We start from the raw sequence: 23,010 nt of genomic DNA on the forward strand, positions 1-23,010 counted from the left end.
ATCATTGAGGGAGGCTTGTGAGTGCACATGAATCTCAGCCCAGGTTCTCTGTGTACAATGAAGTGAACTGACTTCCTCCCAGAGCCCCTCCTTCTCCAGCAGATAATGACAGTGGGCCTCACTCCACAGACCCAAACAGCACATGTGTGTATAACACATGTGTTTACTGCTTGTGGTGGGGAGTACTGCCTCCTTTTGGCTTTTCTGTTACTTCTGGCCAGTCTGTGATAGACAGTGTCAGCCCAGGATCAGCCAGCTCTGTCCTGGCAGGCATTCTCCCATGCCTGATTTCAACCAGTGGCCAAGGTTACACATCATTGGTCCACGTGGCATGGTTATCACAGCCCCTGGTTTATGGTTTCCCAAGAGTAGGTGGAAGAACGTCTAGAGTTGTTTTTCTTTGATTTCCTGTCTCGTATTTCTCCTGGAAAACATTCTCAAACAGATTTTGTGTGGAGTCCAAAGCCAGAAGCATCTGGTTTGTTCCGGTTCCTGACTCTGCTTTCACCCAATGCTCAGTTCTATGCTTTTAATCACAGGAGCCCCAGTAATGCTTATGTCTTGGCCTGAAACAGCCCTAAGGGACACTGGCAATTTCCTCCTTGACTACAGTTTTGTGATCGTTTTATGGGCAGCTCTAAAGATTTGAGCAGACTGTGGAAGCGAAATTTGACTGGATGCCTACTGGTGTCATTCTAGATATGACCCAATGTTCTTACCCATTGCATGAGATAAAGGTCTTGATTACTACTGCTGTGCCTACTCCATAGATGAAAAATCTTCAGGTCTACAGTTAAGGTTGAGGTTTTTCACTTTCAATTCCCTAGTCTTTGGACCAAGTGATGAGAAATGGCCGCCTTCCTGGTCGACCCCACCTGCTACCTGTGAACAGTTTTAACCATCCTTTTTTTTTACCCCTGTGTGTTTCCTAGCACTGGCGACACAGAATGCAACAGTTTTACTTTCCTTCTTATTCATCTAAATAATTTGAAGAAAACTGCTTGTCTTGCATGAGAAATTGGTCCAGTAGGTTCTAAATGGTGAGGGTAGAAATGTTTGAATACCCCTCCAACCACAACATACACACACACACACACACACACACACACACACACACACACACACACATACACACCAGGTATGTTAAAAAAATAGGAAAGTATAAGCCTCTCAGGTCTATTCACACATTTATACTACAAATGAATCTCTATCAGTCTACAGAAAATTAGGCAAACAAATTCATTAAATACAGTCAATGATAGACAGTGGCAGAGTGTCTCCATTAGGACAATTTGTGCAGGGCAAACTGTACTGCCTTTTCACAGGGGACACATCTTCCATATGCCTGCCCCATAAACAGCAATGCCCTCCCTCTTTTCCTGGAGTCTGCCCTTGTCTCCTTGTGTAGTGGTTGAATTGCATAATTTCAAAACTCATTTCCTGAATCCCGAATCTCCAGGATCTTAGCCTGGGAGCGCAGTTGGAAATAGGACCTTTAAGCAGCCGTTGAGAGAAAATGAAGTCATTCATGTTGGATCTAATCCCAGGACCGATGTTCTTTTAAGGACATCTTAGACCCACAAAGGAAACCTGGGGACACAAGAGACACCAGGCATTTATGTGCACAGGAGAAGGGTCACAGAGGACACTGATAAAACAGCCAAGGAGTGTCCTCAGGTAAAAGCAGCCTATTGGCTCCTTCAACTTGCACTTCTGCCCTCCGGAACTGGAAAGAAAGAAAATCTGATGTCTAAGACACAGTCTGTGACTTTTTTTTATAGAAACCTGAATGAACTCATACATCCTCCAGACAAACTTTCTCCCTACCCCAAGTAGAAGTAATTTGTCCTCCATCGAATACACATATTATTACACTCAGAAATATTTGCCTCTTCTTCTGTAAGAAAAATAATTCAATAGCTGTGTGGTATTACTACCATGGATCCATCTGCCTCTACATCCCTAGCTCTGGGATTACAGGTATGAGCCACTGTGCCCAGTTCTCCAATGAGGATCCAACATGTGGTTCTCTTATTTGCAGAACAAGCTCTTTACCCCTGGACCATCTTCCCAGCCCCTCTGTTGTTTTCCCTATGCAGTTCTTATTCCAAGGGACACAGAATCTATCTATTTTATTTTTCTTTTTATTCATTAATATGGAGAAACTGCCTCTTGCTTAGAGAACCAGACTCCTGGGTTCCTCATGGCATCTTCTCTTAACTTCATTTCCTTATTGGAATCCCATCGGATCTTTTCCACTAAGCCTGCTATGCTATTGAAGATCAAATATTTGTGTTTCCCAGGAAGATACCAAGGCCTGGTTCTCTTGTCAAAGCAGCCCAGATAACTCTGATGTACTCCCAAAGGAGAGAACACTGTTCCTCTGGCAGGTTGGGAGACTGTCTCACCTGTACAAGTGAGAAAATGGATGGACTCAAGGCTATCAGGAGGCCTTATAACCCATCGCTGATGTCACTCTGATATCCTAACATCAAAGGATTTCACACATGGAAAAATCATGTGTGAGCTTCTATCAAAGATGCCTTCCTCCATTTTAAGTTTTAAGCATATGGGTTTAGGAGATAATTTTACCCATCTCTTTTCTATTCAGGGACACTGAAGTCATAATTAGAGTGCTCTCCTATAATAAATTGGTTGGTGGCCAGAATTCCATATGAGAAGACCTGGCTGATCAATCTGGACACTGAGGGCATGGATAGAAAGTCAGCACTGCAATCCCATCACATCTAGAGGGTCCCAAACACATATCCCATGGGTAGAGTATCCCCCACCAACAACTGGATTATTTATTTTTGACAGAAGATAATTGTATTTGAGAAAGGAAAAGACTGGGGAGACTCAAAGAGAGGGCCATCGAAGACTCTGATTTCAATATGAATTGGGAAGTGATACAGGTAACTGGGATAAGGGGACCATTGAGAGCCCACTTCAAGTCTAGGCAAGAATGCAAGGTGTGGCTCAAGCCAGGCTCTGGGTGACAGGGCTAGGCTAGCCTTGTTGATGTGTGCTTTCCAACCCAGACCACCTATACATCAGACTGTGCATCATACTGACCCAAGAAGGTGGTAAAGACAGCACTGGTTCCCAGACTCCACCTCCCTGCTCATTCTGCTTATTTTCTGGTTTATTTTAGAAAATGGGCCCCATAGTGCCGAGAAACACTATAGTTTGTTCTCATTCAAGCCGTCTTCTCTTCCCAGTTCCCCTTCTTGCTGGTTCCCCCAGATACCACCACCTTTTTGCTTTAATACAAACACCCCATTTTCTGTTCCTGCCTACCATGCTCCTTCCAATTAGAACTTTCTCCACCTGCTGATACACACACGTGCACATATACATACACATACATACACACACATATGCACATATACACAAGCATACACAAATACACACACATACATACACACACTTACACACATACAGACATATACACACACATACATACATACATGCATACATACACACAGATGGGGAGGAGTGAGTAAGGGGAAGGGAGGGAAAAATACTATGTAGCACAATTCTAATTCATCAAAACAGAAGCCAGACAATTATTTGTTAATGAAGATATCTTGGTAACCAAATTGCGAGAGTCTGTGGAGACACCACAGAGTCAGGGCTGGTCTTCTGAAGCAGAGGTAAGAATGGCCAGCAGAGAAGTCTGAAGGTGACACAGAGTGACAAAAGAGATGGAGACTACTTCCATAAGGATAAGGGGTAGACGTGTCAGACATGGATGGCTTTGGATATGGGGCACCTCGGCTGGAGATGTGGAGAACCCGGGATTTGAGGCTGGCTGACCAGGATAAAGATGAGTCTCCACTTAGGTGTGCTGGCGGAGTTACTGAAGCAGTGGGTATTGACAGCAGTTGATTGACGGGAGAGGCCGGCTGATTGTCCCATGTTAGAGATAACAGCACAGTAATAGTCTCAAATGCAACCAGGGGCAAACAAAGAGTCTTTTAGCTAAGATAAAGTAGCCCCCAAGGCACTTGAAGCATTGGGACTGTGCCCACTCTCACCCTCTACAAGGATATGATGCTAGGGCCTTCTTTAGCACGTTCTAGCATCCTGTATCCCTAAAGTCCAGTCTTACCAAGTTAGCTGTGGTACAGGGCATGGAAGTTTACAGGAACATGACATCTATGAAAGTCTGACTTAATCCTGGCTTCCATGGTATGAGGAGAGATGAAGAAGAAAGGAAGGAAGATAAGGAAATGAGATACATGGAACTCCATGAGAGCCTTCCTTTGTTTGTGGGTGGCTGTGAACAGGGTCAGAAATAGATAGTTAGAAATATCAAGACTGGAAGATGTAAGCAGAGCCTCAGGTGTTTCTCTGAACTAGGCAGACAGCTCAGTCTTGTGTCTTGCCCTCACTACCACCAAACACAGCTGAGGCCAGACCACCATGATGGCTGCTCTAGGACTGGTCATCTACATTGTCCTAGTAAGGATTGCGCTGCTGTACATAAGACCCCAGGATGCTAGTCTGCCTAGTCCTTCCTAGAAAAGTTGTCATTTACAAACAGAGATATAAACATTTTCAATTTCATGTCCCTGTGCATGGCTGCAAGAGAAAATGTCATGGATAGAGCAGAACTCCAGGCACCCTAATGAAAGCTCATAAAAAGTCTCCAGAAGGATGAAGACTAACAGAGCCATTTCCTTCTAGAAGCTTCCCCAGTGCTGAAATTTGCCATTGATGGAATGCAGATGCTGTATTATATGATAGACTTTTCTCTGTTTAACTCCCATAAAAGCTTTTCTAGGATTTGTGACCTATGTCACCTAAGGTGAAATGACCATGTGGAGTCCAGAAATGTAAGGACATTGAACTGTCAAGTTCCAAGGTCTGATGCTTGACACAAATTTGCTCTTGCGTCACCTTCAGACGCTTCCCTCTTCTGTTAAGACATGGCCAGATCTGCAGCCTGGGCCACTCTCAGGCTCGGGAGGGCAGCCAAAAACTACCTTGGATGCATTAGAGGGCATTTTGTAGGTCACTATAGGACATAAGAAAGGATTATGCCAGGTGCCAAGAACCTCACATTTAAACCTGAGTTTTTCCCTTTCTTCTAAGTCCACCCCATCTCCTGACAGATAATCCTGAGAATAATGCTCCTCCCCTTCCAACTCTGTGATTTCTACACTGAGTGTGCCCTAGGGAGGAGGCAGAGCCGTTTCTGAAAAGGACAGGATCACTCGCATGCTTCAGCAGCAAGGCATTCCTACTCCTGAGTCTGGATTTGCTTGGGAAAGAAAGAAGTGTGGGAAAGTCAGATCCCACTACATCTCTTTGCTTCTGGGAGCTAGGAAAGCCTGCTTTCGCCCCAACTGCCAAGACCCGGTGACATAGAACTGAGGTCATTCTTCAAGAATGCCTGTGGATTAAATGCGACTTCAACTCCAAGCAGTACGAGTCAAAGCTAACGATGGTAACGATGGCAATAATTCACAGAATTACTTTCCAAAATATTTTCCCTTATATTATCAGTTGATTAGCTAGCACTTTTTGTTCTGAAAGCAGTATTTTTATAGGAAGATACAGAAATGGATATTGAGTATTGTGAGAATACAGTTCAGTTTCAAATCCCATCCTTGGGAATGGCCAGTGTATGACGTCATGCATGTCACTTCGACTTATCTCCAGCTCCATTTTCTTAGGTTACAAATGACTGTCTGTAAAGCCACAGAAGGGATTGGAACAAAGGGCTTGGTTATGAAGGATATAACCAAATTGAAATGGAGTCAGACCAGTTCATATTCTTTTCTTCGCTCACTCGCTCGCTCCCTCCCTCCCTTCCTCCCTCCCTCCCTCCCTCCTTTCCTCCCTCCCTTTCTTCCTCAAGAAGCCAGAAAGTATATATTCACTGGAGTCTATTTCTTTTCCAGAGGAAATAATGCTGATATATAGCATAGTAATCCTCAGAACATCTTTTGTTCCAAAAGGAGGAACTGACATAAGGTTTACTCTAAAGTATTGAATTTGCATGACACGGTCCCACAGTTACATCCTTTTGTACTTTAAGCACCATTAATTAGTCATGTCATTTGTTTTCTTACCTCAACTTTGAGTGATATTTAGCTCTTTACCAAAATCATTTTTTTTCAAAATCCAAAGATTTAAAATCATGCATGCAAGTAAAATTTGTCAATTTTTGGCTCAAACTTTGGCTCAAATCATGCCATTTCGTGTTGCGAGTAATAACAGTGCAAAGATTTGACCTTGACAATGGAATGACCTTAAAGGTGAACTGCACTGATTGGGTGTCCACTGCATGCAGAGCTCTGTGCTCAGTGAGCCTCCTGCACTTTCGATTTTATCTTCATAATAAGGGTTCAAGGCTGACAATGTTATTCCTGTTCTCTAAAGATGATAATCCTGAAGCGTGGGGGTTTTGTTTGTTTTCACTGACAATATAGGGAGTTAGGCCTAGATTTGCATTCTGTCTAAGGTCAAACCCTTCTCTTTTCCATCTGCCCAAGCTTCTCCCCTATGGACATGGACATGAATGCTGAAAGAGTTTCACTCCTGTGTTCCCCTTCATCGCTGACTTTAATAAAATACCACAATAGTGCCGTATGTCTATTGTTGGAACTGAACACCACGCAGAATCTAGCATTCCCATGACGTGACACAAATCAATAAGGTTTCTTCTTGGAACAACCATAATAGAATTCTAGCAGGACCTAGGTAAGCTCAAAAGGGAACCAGAATTAGACTGTGCCAACTGCCATCTGAATGCATCTACAGACAGGAAAGTGTATAGAGTTGCACCAACTGCAAAGGGACTCCGAATTATATTTGTCTTTTGTTTTTATTGCAACATCAGAGATCTATAGATGGTCCCTGAAATATGATGATCAGACCTAAGAGGCCTCAATAATGGTGGGAAAGGATGCATTTGCAGTAGAGACCGGACTTCAGGTTCTGAATCGGGATCTTCTTCAAGGCAAGGGATAAAGAGTGATCATTAAGATAAGGGGCAATGAGAATCTTGGTGGGTCAGCTGCTAAGCTGTGACCGTTGGTAGAGTAGATGCACTAAGTCCATTTTCATTTTAGGATTACATGGATGTAACCCTCTCAGAGGCTGAGTTATTTCTGCAATTGTGTGAATTAAAAGGGATGCAATTTATTTTTTAGCTGTTTTCAAGAGAGAAGAACGGGACAGCAAAAATACGAAAAATAAAAATAACAAACAAAATATAGAAAGCAAGGATTTTTCTTTTTGAAGCTGGCTATCGGGAAAGGAAAGGTGTGGGGGCGGGGAGGGAAATAAATGGAAAAACACTACAGTTTTCCCTGCTCGCCATCTTGAGCCTGTTCACTGACGGGCACAGGGCTACATAACAGTGAAGGGTGCCAAGAGTCAAAGAATCCTGGAGAGGTAAGATAGAGGAGCAAGCTACAGAGAGCGGAAGCCATAGATGAGAGGAAACCTTGAGATTTTCAGCAGAATATTGATGAAGTAAGGCACAGAAAAATAATCTTACACACACACACACAGAGAGAGAGAGAGAGAGAGAGAGAGAGAGAGAGAGAGAGTCGGAGAATAGAATCATACTCAGAACGAACCCCCGAGAGTCCAGACTTAGTGCCCCTTTCACCAGTCAGATTGGAAAAATCTGGAATAATGATTCCCTAGACATTGGGCAGACCTTCAGGCGAAGCTTACCTCAGGGAAGCAGAAGAGTTAGCCCTGAACTGTTGGTGATCTTCCCAGTAATGATCCAGGAAAGACTTGAATAGATTAAACTTTTCTCAAATAGCGCAACTGTATCCTAGAATAAATCTAAGGAATATTTACAGGAGTGAAATGAATCCAGCATCGAACAGTATTTATGGGTCTGGCAGCCAGTCCAAGACTCTGCCCCAGAAGTGACACATTTGTTAGCAGCAATAAACAAAGATATTAAAGCTGATATTCTAAATCTACTCCGTATGGCCAAGACGTGATGCCAGAGACATGGGAGTTTGGAGTTTATATAAAAATTGAATGTCTAAGGGTAAAAATTACAGTATGTGAGATGAGAAATACATTGGATAGAAAAAAAGAAAATCTCAAAGATGGATGAAAGAGATGAGTAGGAGTATAAGGTGGTGGGAAGGGAAAAATAGGGTCTAAGTACCTTGTGTAAAATTCTTGGAAAAATTAAGATATTGTTCAAGAAAGAAAAATATATTGAGCAAGATTAGACATTTTGAGAAAGAATATTAATAACCTAAATTCATAACAAATGAAAAAACAATCAAAATGTTAGAGAAGTGTAGCTTATTACTAAAAATTAAGTTTTAAAAAAATGAGTAAATTTTAAGAAGATTTTGAGAGCCCAATAAATGATTTGACACCTGAAGAAGAAAGGAGAAAAGAAAGAAGTCCAAATGTTTTCCGCTTTTGATCAAACCGTAAACCTACAGATCTAAGAAATATGGAGAAGTATGTTATCATACATGACATTAAAGATAATAAAAATAAATACTTTAAAAAGAAATATAAAGGTTGAAAATTTTATCACTAGCAGACAGCGACTGTGGAAAACTTAAAGAAATTCTTTTGTGTAGGATAAAGCAACACCAAATTAAAGTACAAATCCCAATAGATAAAAACATCCACTGGAATTGACTACTAGAGAGAAATACTTAATTTATTATGAAATTTTTGTACAGAATAATTCCTTGTTAGTGAAATGGGTGTGATGAACAATGTTATGCGAAAGTAAATAAAGTCTGAGAAAAGAGGAATGGGAACACGTGATAATCTTATGTTTTATGCTATAAGCGAAGCGGCATAACAGTGTTCTGGATTGGTTGTGGAAATGAGACAATGACTTAATACACTAACAGAAGTAAAACAGAATTCAGGACATTTAGGCATTGCGGGACACAACTGTGGTTCCTACATTTGGGAGAGTCAGGCAAAACGATCAAGGTCATTTTCAACTACTTAGTGAGTTCAAGGCTAGCCTGGGCTACATGAGAGCATATCACAAAAACAAACAAAACAAAACTTAGAATAAAAAGCATTTTTCTCCTGTCTCATTAGTTCTTTGGGAATTTCACATAGGAGTGATCCTTTCGCTCCCCTTCCCTATCTCCTTCCAGGTCACCACCTCTTCCCTACTACCTAACTCCTTCCAGGTCACCACCTCTTCCCTACTACCTAACTCCTTCCAGGTCACTGGTTTTTCCCTTCACATCTTCTTCTCTTTTAAGCCAATCAAATAGAGTTTGTGCTATCCTAACATATAATTAATGTCAAATATAAGCAGAGAAAGAATAGAGAAGAAACAAAGAGAAAGTAAACAAAATAAAATAGCTGGATATATATATATATATATTAATGGCAAAATGTTGAATGTGAACCTAATGATCTAAGGGCATTGAGTTTCATTCAGAGTCTTCCAGTAAGGGCCAGAACTGTTCCTATTTTATAAAAAATAAATACACAAACACATGTTGCCCATTAAAATTTTATCTCATGGAGCTGTAGGGCTGGCTCAGAGGTTAAGAGCATTTGCTGTTTTTGCAGGAAACCTGTGTTGTTTCCAGCACCCACATCAGGATGCTAACAACCATCTGTGATCCTAGTTCTGGGTCATCCAAAACACTCTGGGCTACATGGGCATCCACATGCATGTGGTGTGTGTATATACACTCAGGCATACTCACACCTTGATTCTATATGTAGAGTTATAAATGGGTTAAATACAGAAAGTTATAAAAGGGTGCACCATATACATATACTCAAAATAAACCTATTTTAGCTATGTTATTATCTAAGTGGACGGGAGAGAACAAGACATTTTTCTGAATAGTGAAGTTAATTTTTAACCATAGCAATGAAATGTGTAAAGGTTATATTGCTTAGAAAAATTAAAAAATCCTAAACAGATATTCCTGTTTAGGAAGAATTACTATTTTAATATGCAAAAATTTTCCATATTAACCACTAGCTTCAGTGTGGTCCAATCAAAATTCCAAAGGACATTTTCATAGTAACCAACACACTAATTCTAAACTCCCTGTGCAATCGCACAGGAGTAATATTAACTGAATCATGTTTGAGATAGAAACCTTGTGGGAGGCTACTACTTCCTGATGTTGACTTCTAAATACGTAGGTATGAGGGCCAGTAAGATGGCTCCGTGTGTGGAAGAACTTATGCACAAGCATAATGATCTGAGGTTCAATCCTTGAAACCCACAGCAAGCTGGATGTGGTGGCTCACATCTGTAATCTCAGCCTCCCTATGAGGAGATGGGAGGAGAATGGGATGGGAGGAGAATCCCCTACAGAGAGATTATAGGAGTTCATGGACCAGCTAGTCCAGAGTAGACAGCACAGCAGAAACAAGAGAGATCTTGCCTCTTGTCTTCTACTGCTGTGTAGTACTCCATTGTGTAAATGTACCACATTTTCTTTATCCATTCTGTGGTCAAGGGGCATTAAGGTTGTTTCTAGTATCTGGCTATGACAAACAGTGCTGCTGTGAACATAGTTGAGCACAAGTCCTTGTGGTATAATTGAGCATCCTTTGGGTAGAGACCCAAAAGTGGTATTGCTGGGTATTGAGGAAGGTTGTTTTCGAATTTTCTGAGATGTCATCATACTGATATCCAAAGGGGCTGTACCAGCTTGCATTCCCACCAGCAATGCAAGAGTGTTCCCTTTACCCCACATCCTCTTCACCATAAACTGTCATCAAGTGTTTTTTATCTTGGTCATTCTGATAGGAGTAAGATGGAATCTCAGATTTGTTCTGATTTGCATTTCTCTGATGACTAAGCATGTTCATGTTTCCTTAAGTGTCTTTCAGCCATTTTAGAGTCATCTGTTGAGTTTGCTGTTTAGGTCTATACACCATTTTTTAAATTGGATTGTTTGTTCTTTTGATGACCTATTTCTTGAGTTCTTTGTATATTTTGGAGATCAGCCATCTGTCTAAAATGGGGTTGGTGAAGATCTTTTTCCATTCTGTAGGGTGCCATTTTGTCTTATTGACCATGTCTTTTGCTTTACAGAAGCTTCTCAGTATCAGGAGGTCCCATTTCTTAATTGTTTCTCTCACTGTCTCTGCTATTGGGGTTATATTTAGGAAGTAGTCTCCTGTACCAATGATTTCAAGGGTACTTCCCACTCTCTCTTCTGTGAGGTTCAGAGTGGTTGGTTTTATGTTGAGGTCTTTGATCCATTTGGACTTGAGTTTTGTGCATGGTAATAGATATGGGTCTATTTTCATTCTTCTACATGTTGATATCTAGTTATGCCAGCACCATTTGTTGAATATGTTTTCTTTTTTTCATTTTAGGTGTTTTGCTTCTTTGTCAAAAATCTAGTGTTCATAGGTATGTGGATTCTGTTCCTCCTGTCTTTTTTTATGCCAATACCAGGCTGTTTTCAGTACCGTACCTCTATAGAGTTTGAAGTCAGGGATTGTGATGTTTCCAGAAGTTCCTTTAAGGTACAGGATTGTTTTGGCTATCCTGGGTTTTTTTTCCTTTTTCCATATGAAGTTGAGTATTTTTATTTTGAGTTCTGGGATGAATTTTGCTGGGATTATGGTGAGGATTACATTGAATCTGTAGATTGCTTTTGATAAAATTGCTATTTTTACCATGTTAATTCTACCTCCCCAAGAGCATGGGAGATCTTTCCTTTTTCTGGTGTCTTCTTCATTATTTTTCTTCAAAGATTTAAAGTTCTTGGGATACAAGTCTGGAAATCTAGAGAATCATCAGGTTATAACTTGAAAACCTGTACTCCACAAAATTGTTAAAAAATTAAAAGAAATGGACATTTTAAAATAAATATCACTTACTAAAATTAAATCAAGACCAGATAAGCAAATGACATAGAACAACAATCACTAAAAAAATAGAAACAGTCATCAAATCTTCCAACCAAAAAAATCCCGGAGCCAGATGGTTTCAACGCAGAATTCTCCAAGAATTTTAAAGAAGCACTACTACCAACACTTCTCAAATTGTTCCACACAATAGAGTCAGAAAGAACATTACCAAACTCTTTTTATGAGGCTCCAATTACCCAGATACCCAAACCACAGAAAGACATTGCTATGAAAAAAAATGACAGAGCAGTCTCAGTCATGAACATTGATGCAAAAATACTCAATAAAATATGAATCCAAGAACACATCAGAAAAATCATCCACCATGACCAAGTAGGCTTCATCCAAGAGATGCAGGGTTATCTCGACATATGAAAATCTCTCAATGTAATCCACCATATAATCTATCTGAAAAAAAACCACATATCATCTAATTAGGTGCTGGAAAAGCCTTTGACAAAATACAACATCTCTTCATGACAAAAGTCTTGGAATGAGCAGGGATACAAGGAACATACCTAAACAAAATAAAGGCAATATACAACAAGTCAACAGCCAACATCAAACTAAATGGAGAGAAACTCAAAGCTATCAGGAAATCAGGACAAGACAAAATCGTCCACTCTCTCCATATCTATTCAATATGGTACTTAAAGACCTAACTAGAGCAATAAGACAACAAAAGGAGATCAAGGGAATACAAATCAGAAAAGGAGAAATCAAACTCTCATTATTTGCTGATTATGATAGTATATGTAAGTGACTCCAAAAATCCTACCATGGAACTCCTACAACTCATAAACACCTTCAGTAATATAGCAGGATACAAGGTTAACTCAAAATATAATCAATAGCCCTCCAACATACAGATTACAAATGGACTGAGAAAGAGATTAGAGAAACATCACCCTTCACAATAGCCACAAATAACACAAAATACATTGGAGTAAAAATTTGTCAATTTTGCCATAAGACAATGTACTACAAGAAAAAAATATAGAGAGATATACATTATCAGAACAGAAAAATTCAGAATTTGATCCAGATATATTTTTATTATAGATTTTTCAACAAAGAATGAAAAAAAATGAGTCACGAGAAAAGAATGCTCTCCAAAAATATGAGGCTGTGATGCTTTGATAGCCACGATACCCACCATCAGGCCTGACGTGTTCTAGGCACAGTGGGAGCTGGGAGGCTGGAGCTGATAAATGAGGCAAACTAAAGTCGTATGCAGTAGCCAACTCCATTCAGAGCATCAGCCAGTCTCTACTCTTGGGTTAAGAGGAGACCCATGAGTAGAGTGTACATTCACAAGAGCAAGCTAAGTGTGGTGGGCAAGCCACACATGGCAAAATGAGGTTTTTCCATAGAGACACAGAACCAGTAGCAGTGGCCAGTTGTAATAAATAAGCTGCTGTAAACTGGCTCCTGTCTGCTACACCTGGGAGGAGCCCGAAAACACAATTTAAGAACAATCCCGTGTTTTTGAAGAAACTGGGGTCATAAGGCTCTTGTCTTGGTTTCTTGGTGTTTTCTCACAAGCATGCAGAAATCACCTCCCATGACTCTGTTCCTGGACCATGTTCCTACAGACTTTTATGTTTTTCCATATGCACAAATAACCCAAAGTAGATTATAAGGCTAAACATAGAAACCCCCAAACTCTAAAGAAGAAACCTCTGGACGCCTGAGTTATACAAAGGTACAACACTAAAACCCGAAGAGAACAGACGAGAAGTTGGACCACAGCAAAGTTGAACGTTCCCACCCCTTTAAAATAGTACTGCTAAGACAGGGAAAGAGACCGAGGAACAGAACCGAACATCTGTAAACCACATATCTGACATGGTTGCATCCAGAAGATATAACACATCCTTGCAACTCAACAAAATGAACAACTCAGCTTAAAAAAAATAAATAACCATGGCAGATATTTGAACAGGTGCTTCACCAAAGAAACTATACACACATGGGAAATAAACATATGAGAATGGGTCATGGATCACCCACGCATGGGCACATGGTGGCACATGCCACACCTGCTGAAATTGCTGAGCCTCGGAAGAATGACTATAGAGTGCTGACCAGGTGTAGAAATTTTGGTACCATAGGTGGGCTATGAAATGATAGAGCCATTTCAGATTATTAGTAGGCTTTAAAAAAATGTGAACAAGTATCCACCATATAATCCACCTTGTTTCCATGTATTTACTACAAAGAAAGAGGAACATGGGCACTGATGAAGACTTGCTTCACAATGCGTGTAGAAACTTGATTATAACAGATTACACTGAGAAATCCCCCCAGGCGAGAATGGTGAAAACAGCTCTGTAATCCCAGCTACTCTGGAGAGGTGAAGCAAACAGATGCTGAACACAAGGCCTATGTGGGCTACAGAGTGAGTCAAGGCCAGCCGGGGCCATTTAGTGGAACCTTGCATCACTATAAGGAGTGAAAAAAAGTACCGTGGATTAAACTCAATGCTACTGTCCTTGACTAATAATATGTGTGCAACTCTAGTTCAGTCCCCAGGACTGGGGGGGGGGGGGGAAGCTTTCAAAAGTAAGTGATAAAGGGTAAACAATTGTGATATAGCCACAAGGTGTAATAGAAATACCATAGAGGTCAAGGACGCAGGAGGATGGAGACGTTCATGAGGCAGAATACAGCACAGCTCAAGAGCAGAAACAAGAGAGACATTGCCTCAAAACAAACTCAAGAGAACCTAGTCCTAAAAGATCCTCTGACCTCGAACCTAGTCCTAAAAGATCCTCTGACCTCCACGTATGTGTTTGGAATTCTCTCCCTCTCTCTCCCTCTCATCTTCTTTCTCTCTCTCTCAGACAAACGCATGATTCATAATTAAAAATTTAAAGACAAAAGTATTGGTATATTATTCATGAATCTTAATTTGCTGTTTTAAGCCAACTCAACACACATAACTATATCCTGGTAAAATTCTTGGAAATGGGGAGTGCACCACAGTGAGAGAAAGCACACCTCTGTTGGTGGTAGGAGGGAGGAAGTAGCAGGGGGACACTGGGATACTTTTAAGGAATGATGGACATATTCATCACTTCTCTGTGTTGATGATTTCTGAATAAATATGCTAGCATTTAATCAAATTGCTTTAATTGTGCTGAGTTTATTATAAATTGAAATAATTAGTGCAGTTTTGAAGAACAAGTGCTTTAAAAGGCAGCCTTTTACAGATCATATTTCCAAAGGGCTACAAAACAATGTTCTGATGAAATATTGATTAAAAATGTCCCAAATAAGCCACAGGACATGCGTGTTAAACATCTATGCTTGCTGTTCTGCTTGGCATAACAGCTAAACAGCCTGGAGGAAAACCCGTGAGAGCTTCGCTGAATACAACCCAGTGGACCGCAACATCCCTTCTTTCTGAACTGTGCCCCTTGTAACTGGTGCAGTGAGAGGAAAGGCAGCCTGTTCTTGTGCCCTGAATCTGGGAACAGCTGGCTCCAGGATAGCACAGGTGGCTAGAACAGACGGGCAGGAACCTACAGAAGCAAACAGTACCAACCATATACAACCCGTACCGAACTGCAGAGCAAAGCAAAAGGTTCCCCCTTCCTCACATAGTTCAGTGGTCACCACGAAGCAGCTCAGAGGGCTTGGGATGGGTCACAAACCTTAGCCTTGGAATACCCTCATGGTCCCACACTACGGCAGGAATAACACCAGATTTTGTACTTGTGTCCTTTCTCCTTAGATCTTTGTACATTCCTCCCTAGGGTTTGAGTCAAGGCCTCTGATTCCCCATTACCCAAGGATGAAGCCAGAGCAAAGTCTCCTGCTGGATCTGAGTTTCAAACTTCTGTTTTCTGCTTTTCCTTCAATTTCTTTTTTCTCTCATTCTTGTATTTTTCTGCTTCCCTTCATATGTGCCTCATATGGCCTCTGAAAAAATAAAGCGAGACACATATGAACCCTGTCTAGGTAGCAGTGAGTAGGTAGCCTCTAAATTCTCTCCTTCTATCATGGGATTCCAGGCACTGAAGTCAGGTAATTAGGCTTTAGAGCAAGTGTCCTCACCCACCAAGGCATCCCACCAGCCCCTTAGGCCATTGTTTGGACGTAATCAATAATGAAAGGGATTATCTAAATGTTAACGAGTCCAGTGAACATTATAGTAAAAGGCAGTCATGAGCTTGATATCCTTGTGACCTTGGCAGTCCAAGCAGATGATATTTGGAATGGAATAAGCACACAGAAGATAAGCACATTCCCTCTGTCCCTCTTGATTCAGGGAGAGAGATACTTACTAGGGAAGAAAGTAGAAGATTCACTAGACCTGTAAAGGTTCTTCAGACAGTAAAGAGAACTCCTGCAGCCTTGTGCCCCTCTCTGGTCCCAAGTACCCAAGCAACCAGCTGGCCTTGCTGTAACAAAGATTTGTGCAGGTTAGAGTAAGGAATGCCAAAGTCCATCTCTGCGGAGAAGTCATCTTAAAGAGCCAAGAAAGGGAAGCATATGATGAGTTATAATGCAAGTAGAACTCCCATAGTATCCCTCTTTGAGGGATCCTTGTGCTGAACAAAAGAAGGAGCATCCGGGAGTCAATGAGAACCTGGTTGGGATTCCAGCTGTGCTCTTATTTGCAAACGTGTGGCAGGATGTTTGCTATGTGGTTTTTATTAAGGTGGGGAGAATGACATCTGCTCCAAGGGATGTTATAAGGATTGGGATCATTAATACAGAGGTCTTGGCATGGTGCCCGGTGAGTGAAGTTCTTTTTAACATATCTGCCGCTCATATCCTACTCTCTGTCCACGTGGTGAAGTATGATAAAAATGACGTTTCATGTGTACCTAGAGTTACGACATTAAAATAGGCGACCAACTAAATATAGGCAAATGGTCATCACCCCCCCCGCGAAAGTCACATATTCTTTAGTAAATCTAATGCAGCTTACTTTTTAGCTTTTTCAAACAGAGGAATGTAACAAACTGTTGTGTTATTTGGTGGAGCATTAAAAATAACTGAATTGGACATCAAGATGCTATTCTGTCTTAAAAAAATTAATTTCTAATTTCAGCTTTTAAGAGGTATGCAGCTAGTCGGACAGCTATTAGATCATAGAAGCAGGATTCTAGCTGCAGGTTTTATGAAGCCATCCTAGGCAACAGTCTGAGATGAAGGGCAAGTTCAAGGTGAAATCTAGAAGCAGTTAGTAAGGGGAAATGAAACAGGAAAACAACCAAATGTGAGGTCCACTTAAGGTCTCAAAGGTTTTTTGGTGGAATATTGTTGCCACAGGACAATACTTCAGGCTCCAGGAGACACCAAAGCTATCTTCTAGCCTTCTCACCCACCCATGCTTTATTTAAGTCTGTGTTTTATTCTCCTTCAATAGTACAGAAGTGATTGTCCCATGTGAGATTCTTCCCAGACAATTCTCATAGCTACTAATACAGGTCTCCACAGCTAGCAGTAAGCCAACAGCCTTTCTGTGTTTTGTGTGACCCCTCTCTCAAGAAGTGCACCGATTTCTCCCTCTGCTGACCGGGGCCAGGTCCAGCTCACACTGACTATTAGATGAATAGTTGGTGGTTGTGAGCTCTAATAGATCTGCTAGCTCCTATGCTCTGGGAACCTATGCCATCCTGAAGAGAGGTCAGCTAAGCTGCAAAGGCCTCCCATGAGTGCCAACTCCCAGACCCGGGGCCTAGAATACCTCTTTGAGATTTCCCAAATCCTGTGAGAGACCTTGCTCCACTCACAGAAAGTACACACGTGAGAAATGAATGAGGGTTGTCTTAAGGACCCTAACTTTCAGGGTGGGTTAAGGAATGATGACACATGCCTGAAGCAACTACATTCTCTTCAATGTCTCAGAACTAGAGAATGAAACAAATCACTACATGAAATGCTATAGTGAAGTTTTTGGTTCTTCATGCTCCTCCAACATTATCAAACCTTGAAACATTTTATAGTTTAAAAACATATTTATGCAAAGAAAACCTATCTTTCCCTTCTTTCTCATTTTACATGCTGAATAAAATCACCTAGCTCAGATAACACATTTCTAGAAGAAACAAATTTCTAGGAGCCCAAGTTGAAATCAATATCCTACCCATTCATTTTCTTAGCTTTACTCACGATTATATATTTAACTATATACATGTTTGCCAGTATCTGCAGAGACCAGAGGCATCCGGTTCTTGGGATCTAGAGATATAGGTAGTTGTGAGCCTCCTGGCATGTGTGCTAGGAATCAAATTTAGGTCTTTTGTTCTGAAAAAAAAAAAAGTATGTATTCTTAATCATTGTGCCATAACTCTGGTCCTTCACTTTATTTATTGAGGCTTGTTCTTTCAGTGGAAGTCAGAGTTCCCTGGCTAGTGTATTGGTCAGATTGTCCAAGGGATTCACCTCTACCTCTTACATGCTGGGATAACAAGGAGCTGCTAAACCTCCTGGGCATTTATGGTAGTAAATGGATTCTGAGATTAATCTAGTCTTTAGGCCTGTGCTGCAAGAGCATTTCTACTGAGCCATCTCCTCCCCCTACCTTCTGTGTTTCTAAAATCTATTAAGGAAGTCAACCATGAGGAATGTATGTATGCATATGAAGAGAGAGAGAGAGAGAGAGAGAGAGAGAGAGAGAGAGAGAGAGAATTGAAGTTACAACTTCTAACCATATTTCTTATTGTCACCATAAACTTCAGGAAAGAGATCTTCTGCTCTCTGGTCCACCAAAAGGAGATAATAAAACCAACAATGCAAGTTGAGGCACCGTGACTCCTCTGTTGTGTTTTAGTGAGACAGTTTCTGAAGTATAACAACAAAAATCTTTTAACCCATGGATACTTAGAAAGAAAAGGAAGTTTGACAGATCTCTCTATGCTGTTGGCAATAAAATACCCCAGACGTTCCTCACTGAAGTTAAGAAAGTTTTGAAATATAGTGTGTAGTTATTATATAATGGGCTGGAGAGATAAACTCAGCCATGAGAGCTTGTCTTGTGAGCCAGAAGGCCTGACTTCCATTCCCAGAGGCCATATAAAAAAACCAGATGTGCTTGTATGTGCTTGTATGTGTTTGCTGTCCCAGTGCTGGATATGTGGAGGCAGGTAGATTCCTGGGACTGGGTGACCAAACAGCCTTGTGATACAAGTTTCAGGTCATGGAGAGACCCTGTCTCAAACATTAAGGCAACCAGTGTGCTGTGGAACGATACCCAAGACTGACCTCTGACCTGAATGCCTCACCTGTGCAAGCATACTCCACACACTGATGCATCTGTGCACACAAACATTCCCACAAGACAATATACACAAACACAAAACCAAGCAAACATAAAAAAAGACAGGGAGATGGCTTAGGCGACAAGGGGCTCACCATGAAGATATCAAAACTTGCCCTGAGACCCCCCAGACTCCAGGGTCTATGACTCTTGCACACAGGAGGTAGAGCTAGAGGATGCCTGGCAATGCTCACTAATTAGAGGAGCCAGGACTGACTAACCCGGAGTCGGTGGGAGATTCTGCCAGCACAGAGTGGGGAACGAACAACTCAGATATTTGACGTCAACTTGAGGCCAGTGTAGGTAAGTGGGCATGCGCATGTACACCTGAACACGTGTGGATGCAAACAGGCATGTGCATGTAACACACATTACTTATAGATTCGACAGGCAGTATTAGTCACCTATTGGAGACTGACTGTGAGCCTGTAAACTTAAGGCCAAAGGATTCAGAGACACACATAATCCAACCATGGATAATCACGTGAGTTTACTTGGAGAAGGTGGATGGTAACTCTATTGATCATTTCTTTACGGTGAGAATGGAAGTTATCTATGTGGAGGCCAGACACCAAGAGCATCCAAAAGGAAGCTGATGGAACGGGTAACTGCAGAAACTAAGGGAGCACGCATGACTCTTGCTAGCTTTTGCATCAGTCATAGTCTCGGCAAGCCAGATGCACATGTCTTTTAAGAATTGACATCTCTGAATTGCAAACGCAGCCCAAGTAAAGGAGTCTAGAGACTACCGTCAGCCAGACAGCAGTCATGATGCCGTCGTCACAAACCACGCACTCATGTGCTAAGGCCTGGCTGTTTACGGGTTCTTCATCACATGGTACTGTCCTGATTATTGTCGCCTTAACACAGCTGAAAGTCACTTTGGATGACAGAACCTCAAAGGAAGGGTTTCTGGAGTCAGAGCACACATCAAAGTGGCCATGTCTGTGTGAAATTGATGACTGTTTGGGAGGACCCAGCCCATGAGGGATGCCAGTCCCATGGCAGGCAAATCTAGGCTATGGAAGAATCCTAAGCATGATGCCTAAAGAAAGCCACCAAGTGCATTTCCAAATAAGTTTCTGCCCCAGGTTTGTGCCTTGAGCTCCTGCCCCGACTTCCCTCAGTGGCAGACTGGTAACTGGATAAGTAAGTTGAAATAACTTTCCTCCTCTTATTTGGTATTTGTTGATCAGAGCAAAAGAAAATAACTAATAGAGAAACACCAGAAAAGAGGGGTTTTCCCAATAAGATTAAGATGAAAATTTCAAGAAAGAAGAAAGGGACTGGGGAGATGGCTCAGTGGGTAAGAGTCTTTGCTATACAATCATGAGAACCTGAGTTCAAATCCCTAGCACCCAGAGATGGCCACCAAGCATGTACCTTTAACCCCTGGGACTCTGCAGGTAGAGTCAGTAGGATTGCTGGGGCTTCCAGGTCTTGAGTCCATATCCAGGTTCAGTAACAGACATTATGTCAAGGAAGTAAGATAGAATAGGACATTAGTCATTCTCCTGTGGCCTCCACATGCACAGGTGCGCTCTCTCTCTCTCTCTTTCTCTCTCTCTCTCTCTCTCTCTCTCTCTCACACACACACACACACACACACACACACATACACACACACATATACTTCCAAACAAATATGTTTAAAAACTAAATGGTGAGGAAGTCATGTGCCATCATGCAATGTATCTCTTCCCCTCTCTTCCTCTTCTCCCTATTTCTCCTCCCAATTTTTCCTGCTCCCTAAGTCATGGACATCCATGCGCCTGGTGGCATCCTAGGTAAGAAGAAGTAAAGTGTTCCCACAGAGAAGACATTGCTTAGTGACACTGGATTTTCAGAGCTTTTCCTCATGCAAATCCCCAACTCCTGAGCCTCCCTGCAATGAGTCTCATTGTAATACAGCTTCCTGAACCTGTCTCTGAAAAGGAGAAACAAGGCAAGTACTGGACAGGTGTGTCCCCGGAAGCACTTTCTGGGCATGCCCAGGATGGACTTTCTCACTGCAAACCCAGTGGGATCTAAGTTCCTGTCTTCCTTGCCTGAATAATGATCTTGTCCACAGAGTTGAAGAGTTCTGGGTCACGCAGGAGCTCCTCAGTACAGCGTGAGCTCTTCGCTGTGGACACTGTGGAGAAGTTGCCAAACCACAGTGACCTTACTGCATTTCTGTCCCCAGAAGGCTAACCCTGTTCAGGCTGCCTGTCCCTGGTTCCTGTTCAGCTATTTGATATGGGACAATGGCAAGGAACGGGGAAAGGAACAAAGTTAGAGCTGGGTTAGTTTTGTCTTTTCCAGTGATGTCCTGGCAGCAGCTCATGCTGTCTGTGTCTCCAGATCTCCCCTGCAAAACTGGGGTGGCTTCAGCTTGTGCACTGTAAGAGGTTTTGACGAGCACCGTGTCCATCTCCACACCAACGGCAAATGTGCAGTCACTCTTTTTTCCCAAGTCTACACAGCCGCCATCTGTCCTGGTTGGCTTCTTAGCCTCTCGCCTCTCTGAAGCTCCAAGGGGCTTGTGTCCCTAGTTAGACAATGGCTAAGAAACTTGCGTTTGTTTCTCCAGCATGATGATGAGCAGCTGAAGTCAAGAGCTCCACCTTTGACCTCTATTCATAAGCACTTCTCACAATTAGTTGACATCTCATGGCACTTGAGATCTCAGTTGACAAAACTGACACCCAAGAGGTGACTGTTCATTTTCAGTGGAGCTATGTACAACTATAGCTAATCTAGACTTCATTTGAAAACTCACAGACTTGGGTCCTTGTTAAGGTCGTGGGCACCAGAAACATCATTTCCTTTGAACCAGGGACTGGAAATTTGATACTCCCCAGAAGGCACCAGGAAGAGATGACAGTATGGCTCTCACCATGAACACCTGCCAGGTACTGGGGTTCCATCTACCAGATATGGAAACTGAGGTTCTGAGAAGTTGAAGAATGATTCTGTCTTAGTTACTTTCTATTATTATGACAAAATACCATGACCAAAGATACTTTTTCATTCATTCTTTATTTATTTATTTATTTTTGAGACAAAGTTTCTCTGTGTGTAGCTCTGCCTGGCTGTCCTGGAACTCACTCTGTAGACCAAGCTGGCCTCAAACTCACAGAGATCCAGCTGCCTCTGCCTTAAGTGTGGGGATTAAAGGTGTGTGCCACCACGGCCTGGTCATCAAGGTTACTTCTTAAAGAAAGCATCTAATTGGAGCATCTAATGGTTCCAGGGGGTTAGAGTCTATGACCATTATAGCAGGAAACACGAAAGCAGTCAGGCTGGCATGGTGGAACAGTGAGTAGGAGCTCACATCTGATCTACAAACACAAGACAGAGAAGTATGAAATACAGAGAAAACCAACTGTAAATGGCCTAGGTTTGGGAAACCTCAAAGCCACCTGGCGGCACATCTCTTTCAATACGACCACACCTCCTAATCCTTCCCAAACAGTTCCACCAACTGGGAGTAAAACTTTCAAATATGTTAGCCTGTGGAGGGGCATTACCATTCAAATCACACAGATTCCAATTTCATATAGTTAGCATATGAGTGGCTCAGTATGTCATCCTGTGAGTTTAAAACTTTGAACAACAGGAGAATCTAGCACTGACTAGAAACAGAATATCCTAACCCCATATCTAGAGGATCTAATGGAACTAGTCAGAAAAGTTGTTTTATTTATATTGTAAGGATTTACTTGTAACAGTGTCCCCTTGATTTTAATGAAGCAATTCCTCAATTATACTTTGAAAATCCCTCAGTAGAAGCACATATCCATGTCATGTTGTCTTATAGACACATCCTCAGATCCTGGGCTTAGCACCGAGCCAATGACTTGTAAATGGTTGTAGATGTA

The sequence above is a fragment of the Myodes glareolus genome, chromosome 6 (genome assembly GCF_982192425.1).
Source record: "Myodes glareolus chromosome 6, mMyoGla1.1, whole genome shotgun sequence".
NCBI classification, from domain to species: domain Eukaryota; kingdom Metazoa; phylum Chordata; class Mammalia; order Rodentia; family Cricetidae; genus Myodes; species Myodes glareolus.